Consider the following 7,734-nt stretch of genomic DNA (forward strand, 5'->3'; position numbering starts at 1 on the left):
AGAGGGAGACTGTATTGGGCATAATTACCTTCCTTTTTTTTTTTTTTTTAAACCAATGAATTACTTAACAAATTTTTAATGAAATGCCCTATTGATTTACTTTTTGGCTAAGTGCCATGATGTCATAAACACAGTAATAGAAATTCCTAGACTTACATCATTGACCTGCTTGGAAGCCATCAATATTCCCTATTGTTGACCAAATAAAGCTCATATTTTCAGTCTAGAATTTTAGACCTTCCATGACTTGGGTCCAAGATACCATATAAAACTTAGGTTCTATTATTTTAAAACACATAACACATCTGCACACATCTGCACTTTTGCTTATGTTTCTGCTCAGGATTATCCCTCTCCCCCATTCATTGTTGGATCCTCTTCAAAGAAGCCTTAAGGCTTATTCAAATACAATATCCTGAAAGTTGACAAAGAATAGATTTCCCTAATCACAACACACATACAATTATTTATCATCATAGCTGAGAGACATTGTAGCTTGGAGTCTAAGAACATATATCAGGGGCTAGTATATTTGAATTCAAGCCTAGCTGCATCATTTACTATCTTTGCCTCCCTTTCCTTATCTTTATTTATTTTTTAAACATCTTTTTTTGGAGTATAATTGCTTTACAGTGGTGTGTCAGTTTCTGCTTTATAACAAAGTGAATCAGCTATACATAAACGTATATCCCCATATCTCCTCCCCCAAATGTGGAATGCTTCATGAATTTGCATGTCATCCTTGCTCAGGGGCCGTGCTAATCTTCTCTGTATCGTTCCAATTTTAGTATATGTGCTGCCGAAGTGAGCACGGGCATAATACCTTCTTTTACTCCATCTACTTCTGTGACCACCAGCCCTATGCAGGACTTGACTAACTCTGCACAGATGCCACCAGACAGAGTTTCTACCTTGTGTTTTACTACATTCTTCTAACTTGCTACCAAGGGCTTCTGTGCTGCCTTGGCATTGACATCATCTTGGGGAACCTGCTCAGTTCTTGCGTATGTGCAAGCTGGGTGCTGGGGGAGATCATGCCCTAGGGACACTCTTGCCCAATAGAGGATGCCAGCCAATTGATAAATGCTCTCTGCTTTTATCTGACTGTCCCGGGCAGGCAGTTCTAAGTCATATTTCATGAGTCCTCAGAAAGTCCTGGGAGATCAAGCACCAACTTGATAAAGCAGTCTTTATTGAATTTCCATCTTTCCCTGTTTTACTTCCATCATCCTTCATTCCTACTCCCTAGGAGAATCGCTTCCCAAATAAAGTGTTGTACTGCCAACTTTGTCTCAGGATCTCCTCTCAGGGGAACAGGCTAGGCATAGCTGAATCATCTGATGAGCTAATTTTGATGGGGTGGTGTTACCGTTAGAGATGGGATGACAGAAGTAATAACCATCATGGTGGGTCTAATTTCATTAAGTAAAATATTGAAATTAAAAGGCTGTTATCAGGTCATAGGTGATCTGACTTTCAATTTTCTCCAACAAACTCCCATTACACATTTAGTTTCCTTCATTTTGGGATTTCATCATTAGCAGCTGATCCAGTGATTGATTGATTGAGTAGAATGATGTATAATTATGCTGAAGTTTAGAAGTGTGGTGTATATTTTGAAGGTATTGGGGCCCGAAGAATGAGTGGATACAGCTCTGGATCCAGAACTTCTCCCTGTAGGATGCCTGACGAGAGGAATGACAAACTCAAGGTTTAATAGCCAGAAAAGAAGTAGAGTGCATCTCATTATGGCAAAGTGTGAATTTATTAATCTCTCTCAGTACAGGCTCATCGGTTAAACCAAAGGAAAGACTCCTTCTTTTTTCATGAATCTAATACTATTCAACTGTGTGCTCCGTGGAAAGAAAGGAGAGAATGAGGGAAAGAGAGAGAGAAAGAAAGAGAGGGAAGGGAGAGAGAGTGGGAGAGAGAATTGATTCTGGAAAGTCAGGCCTCACCTGGGTCTGCTTACTATGAAAATTCAGAAGGGAGGAGGGAAAAGCAGAGAGTTTTCATGGAGTCTCTTTTAGGTACAATGTGCCCCTAACCATCTCCATTTCCTCTCTTGTGGAGGAGTTAATAAGGGGTGGGTCAAGGAGCAGAAGTGGGTGGGGAGAGAGATGGGAAGTGAGAGGACCAAAAACTCATCCTCCACTCCAGGCATAGATGATGATGTGAGATGAAGAGAAGGAGGTGTTTCCTTGGCTCCAAATATTAGCTGTATTTCGCCATGTGCTGCGGGGAGTTTCACTCTGATCCCCAAACGCTTGATCTTCTGCTCCAGCTCAGAGCACCTGGCGTGTTTAGCAATTTCCTGAGCCTGGAAAATGTATCTAAGGCAGGTAATCAAACGTTCAGTAAGGGATTCTCAGCTGAAGGCAGAGAAGCCTGTGGCTTTATATGAGGGCCTTGCTAGACCACAATAAAACAAGGTAAACAAGGTCCTCTGAGAGTCACCTGAGAATGCAATCCTTCACTTGGACACTTTCCTACGTTAGTCATAGAAGTACAGCTTACATAAATGAGTACAAGATAAAAATGAGTCTATTGTAGCCTTTTCTTTTTTTTTTTGAGTTGGTGGGGGAAGCTTGTGTTTGTGGGCATTTTGTCTGCAGAATACTTTGAACTGGAGATTATCCTAAGTTTACTTAGAACAAATGCTATTCTGTACTAAGTAAAATCGCAATTATGTGCAACATCTCCTGATCAAGGAGTTAACTGCAACCTAATCAAGTTCAGAACATTCAAGTCCAAAGGTTATTCAACCAAATAGGGCTAAAGAATGTTCAGAGTGGTCCACGGTCCACAGCATTGCCTGACTTGGCAGCTGACAGGCGTCTGCGGCTAAACTGAAGTAAGGAGGAGACGGTGACCATCTGAAAAAGTGACTCTCCTGTGGTTAGTGACTGGCAATAAATGAATAAGTTTACACCCACAGAGTGTCTCTGAGCGGAACGCGACGAGGGGCGTTTACTTGAATCAACTTATGCAGGTTGATTCTGGAAAACTGCATTTGCCTTACATGTCTCACTTTCTTCCCTTTTAAGGACTCTGCTAAGCCCAGAGTCAAGTCTCAATATGGAGAAATATTGTCATTTTGGAGGGAATCTGGGATTTGGTGTTAGAAAAATGCTATGGTCAGAATATTTGTGTCACCCCAAAGTTCATATGTTGAAGTCCAAATGCCCAGTGTGATGGAATGAGGAGGTGGGGCCTCTGGGAAGTGCTTAGATCATGAGGGTTCAGTCCTCAGGAATGAGATTCATGTCCTTATAAAACAGTCTCAAAGAGCGAGCTCCTCTTTTTGCCGTGTGTGAAAAGGCATCAGCTATGACCCAGGAAGGGAACCCTCATCATAAAGCAACTATGCTGATGCCTTTATTTTAGACTTCCCAGCCTTCTGAATTGTCATAAATACATTTCTCTTATTTATAAACTACCCAACCTATGGTATTTTGTTATAGCAGCCCAGATGGACTAAGACAAAGAAAGTGATGTCCATCCCGGCTATGCAGCTTGCCAACTGTGTGACTTTGGGTAATTTATTTAACCCTGTTGTGCTTCCATTTCCTCCTCTTTATTATTATTTTTTTTATTTTTAAATTTTAATAGCAGTATTTTATTTTATTTTTTAATTTTATTTATTTATTTATTTATTTTGTGTTACGAGGGCCTCTCACTGTTGTGCCCTCTCCCGTCGCGGAGCACAGGCTCCGGACGTGCAGGCTCAGCGGCCATGGCTCACAGGCCCAGCCGCTCCGCGGCATGTGGGATCTTCCCGGACCGGGACACGAACCTGTGTCCCCTTCATCGGCAGGCGGACTCTCAACCACTGCACCACCAGGGAAGCCCTAATAGCAGTATTTTAATGTGAAGTATTTATATAAAGGAATTTATATAAATTAAATGTATGTATTATGCATGTCCTCTGTCATAACACCCACATTTGTAGATTTCTTCCATTGAATAAATTTCAGGTGGGCCACTGCCTAACAATATGTATTGAGATACTTGCCTTTTATTTTTTAAAAATTTATTGGAGTATAGTTGTTTACAATGTTGTGTTAGTTTCAGGTGGACAGCAAAGCGATTCAGTAATACATATACATATATTCATTCTTTTTTAGACTCTTTTCTCATATAGGTTATCACAGAATGTTGAGTAGAGTTTCCTGTGCTATATAGTAGGTCCTTGTTGGTTATCTATCTTATATATAGTAGTGTGAATGTGTTCATCCCAAGCTCCTGTTATAATGTTATCAATTGTGTGGAGAATTGGAATATTTATACAGATGTATATTCACGGGAGTGATCTCAGAGTGACATCAGTGTGCAGTGGCTTGAACCGAGCTCTTAGTTCCCTGCCCAGGAATTGAACCAGGGCCCCGGTGGTGAGAGCACAAAATCTTAACCACTAGACCATCAGAGGCTAGTGCCTCCTGTTTAAAATAAGGTATATAATAATAAATATGCTTAGAAAATCAAGTGACAAGAGTGAAATTATTTATAAATAGAAAATTGCTGTCTACCTCCAAGTTACAGTGTGTCTTCTTTTCCTGGGGGAAGCTTGGGGGTTTCCATGGCATGAAATTGATGTCACAGATTGGAAATTTACCTTTTCCTCTGCCTGTCCTTTTGTCTGCTTTATTCTTCATCCCATTTGGAGGGCATGATGCCATCCAAGTGTGCATGGTTCTATACCTCAATAACAACTCCGCAGAAGTTGAACTTAATGTATGCTGCAACACGTGTCTGAGAATAAATGGGCTGTGAGCAGGGAAATGCCACTTCTGCCTCACTCCCAGTGAAATCAAGATGAGATAGCTGTGCCTATAAATGAAGCCATTTGAAGAGTTAACATGGAAGACAGCCCCACGTAATTTTGAACGTCTGTGGAACTACTCACAGACCATGTCTGGAAATTAATAAAAGTCCTGAAGAAGGTGGGAAGGGTATACAAAATGAAAGCCAAATGAATAATTAGTTTTCCCATCTGACTCAACAGCAGTGAACCCAAAGACCACTAGGCTCTGCTGGTCTATGGTTTAAATGGTATTTTGAATGATTTACACCAAGGCTGTGTAGGAAATCAAAGCAAAGCAGAATAAAAATAAAGAATGATTACACTTGTGTTCCTAGTGGGTAAAAACACATTGGAAAAAAGAAATAAATTGTAACTAAAAGTAAAGAATTCCTTATGTTTGTCGCTAACTTGAGAGCTAACACATTGTCTGTCAACATTTTCAGCATTCATTTAATTTCATAAGAGCTTCTCATCCATCCAAAATGTTTGTTTGTTTATTCATTTATTCATCAACCCAAATCACAGTTTCTTCTATGTACCGGATACCAGGCTTAGAGCTTGCATAAACTCCTCATTTAATTCTCACAACCATCATTCTCCACAGGTATTATTATTATCCTAAGTGTTTTTAGTGAAGGAAACTGAAATGCTGAGCTGTTAGTAACATGTCAATATGATGAGAAATGGAACTAAGATTTGAATCCATTTTTTTTCCTTCAGTGTCCAATATCCTTTCCACTACAAAACCTTTTATATATTCAATTGGTATGTTAAAGTGAGCTGAAATTTTTTGAATTAAAAAAATGTGAAGTGTTTTTTCTCTTTCTCAATTTCTTTATGGCCTCTGCAAATTGGAGGCAACAAAATTGGGCACTTTTACTTACTTATAGTGCTGCCAGAGTGAGAGAAGGTGGTAAAATTCTGTCTTTCTCTTTGTGCCATTAATGTCTATTATATTGCATTATATATACCGTGGTTCATTCTGCCAGGTATAAGATAATTTCTTTATCTTTTTTGTTTCATAGTTCCACCTAGACCATGGTTTCTCATTAGAAACCTACAACAGAATCATGTGGCAAGTTTTAAAAATGCAGATTTCTGAGCTCCATCCATGTTTTATTGAATCAGAGTTTCTGGGGTCAGGAAAGCTGCACTTTAACAAGCAGACTTATTTATTCCAACATGTGTTGAAGAACCACTGTCATAGTTGATCCTCTAGACAGAGCCCACCCACAGTTGTTGGTGGCAGTATAGCTGACCCTTTGAGTCTAGTTCGGCTCATAACTTCTGGTCCACCACTTCTGGGCCCACCACCAAGTCAGGCCCTTCTACATATGCTACATCACATGAAATTGCATCACATCAATGCCCATCTATCATTTTGATGCCCATCACATCAAAGCCCACATCCCATAATAGCTCCTAGTTCACACAAGTCCCCACTCTGAGTTCAGAGTCAACCTTTATGGATCCTGGAAGCTCTGGCACATTTTCTATCAGAACCTCAGTCAGGTTGTGGTCTCTCCTTCTTACCTCCAATATCTAGTCCTGTGCTATGACCCTGATATGATACCTGGATTCTTTCTTGGCCAACATAGGCATCTAGTTCTATAGAAGAAATCTCTCATTGCCAACTAAGTAAAATATTTTTTTTTGCTGTTTGATTTATGTATCAAAATGAAAGATATAAAAATATGTATTTACTCAGTTAATGATGAATTAGCATCTTGCAGGAGTCATGATTAATCATGCTCCACCTAGAAGCCAGTGACAAAATGACTCTGCTAATAGAATCCATCAACTGCTGAAGACAGTGATTGCACTGAAGGGCACTTTATTGTTTAGTTCCTTAATTTTATATTCTAGTTGCATATTGATATTCCCTAATAAAAGTTGTTTCGATTTCTCTCTGAAAAATTTGGGGTGAGTCTTGAGGAGGTAATTTGCATTAGCTAAACACTGAATTATGAAACTATTTCCATTATTCTGGCAAGGCAAAGCATAGTTTATTCTATGAGATTTAAGCAATCCTTAAAAAAAATCCTTAAAAAATTCTTAAGCATTTCAGCAATTCCAGTCCTGGGCATACATCTGGGAAAGATGAAAACTCTAATTTGAAAAGATACATGCACCCCAATGTGCATAGCAGCACTATTTACAATAGCCAAGACATGGAAGCAACCTAAATGTCCATCAACAGATGAATGGATAAAGAAGATGTGGTATATATACAATGGAATATTACTCAGCCATAAAAAAGAATGAAATAGTGCCATTTGCAGCAATGTGGGTGGACCTAGAGATTATCATACTAGAAGTGAAGTAAGTCAGACAAAGAGAGACAAATATCATATATCACTTATGCGTAGAATCTAAAAATGTGATACAAATGAACTTATTTACAAAACAGAAATAGACTCACAGACAGAAAACTAACTTATGCTTACCAAAGGGGAAGAGGGGTAGGGATAAATTAGGAATTTGGGATTAACAGATACACACTACTATATATAAGATAGATAAACAACAAGGACCTACTGTTTAGCACAGCAGACTGTATTCAATATCTTATAATAACCTATAATGGAAAAGAGTCTAAAAAGGAATATGTATATAGCTGAATCACTTTGTTGTATACCTGAAACTATCACAACATTGTAAATTAACTATACTTCGATAGAAAAATTTTAAAAATAAAATTATCATTTCAGAACAGCAAACGTAATAATTGTTAAAAGCGTGAGGACTATAACATTGTATTAAAAGAGTACTCAATCATTAATCAAAGTATTTCTTTGCTGCCTCCCATACATGGGTAGGTCAACATTTTGTGTGAGTAATGGAATAGCTGAGGTTAGACATCACCTTCCAGAAGTCTTCACGATCAGTGATTTTCTAGCTCAGAATGAATTTTTGCTGTCAACTCAACC

At 38.8% G+C, this 7,734-nt stretch overlaps 1 non-coding gene across 1 annotated transcript; it reads right to left on the reverse strand.

Moving 5' to 3' along the window:
- Positions 1–705: 705 nt before the first annotated feature.
- On the reverse strand, positions 706–812 carry LOC115849256 (U6 spliceosomal RNA). Its single transcript, XR_004037952.1, has one exon. It is a non-coding gene; the product is annotated as a U6 spliceosomal RNA (small nuclear RNA).
- Positions 813–7,734: the final 6,922 nt, after the last annotated feature.

This window comes from Globicephala melas, chromosome 4 (genome assembly GCF_963455315.2).
Source record: "Globicephala melas chromosome 4, mGloMel1.2, whole genome shotgun sequence".
NCBI lineage: Eukaryota > Metazoa > Chordata > Mammalia > Artiodactyla > Delphinidae > Globicephala > Globicephala melas.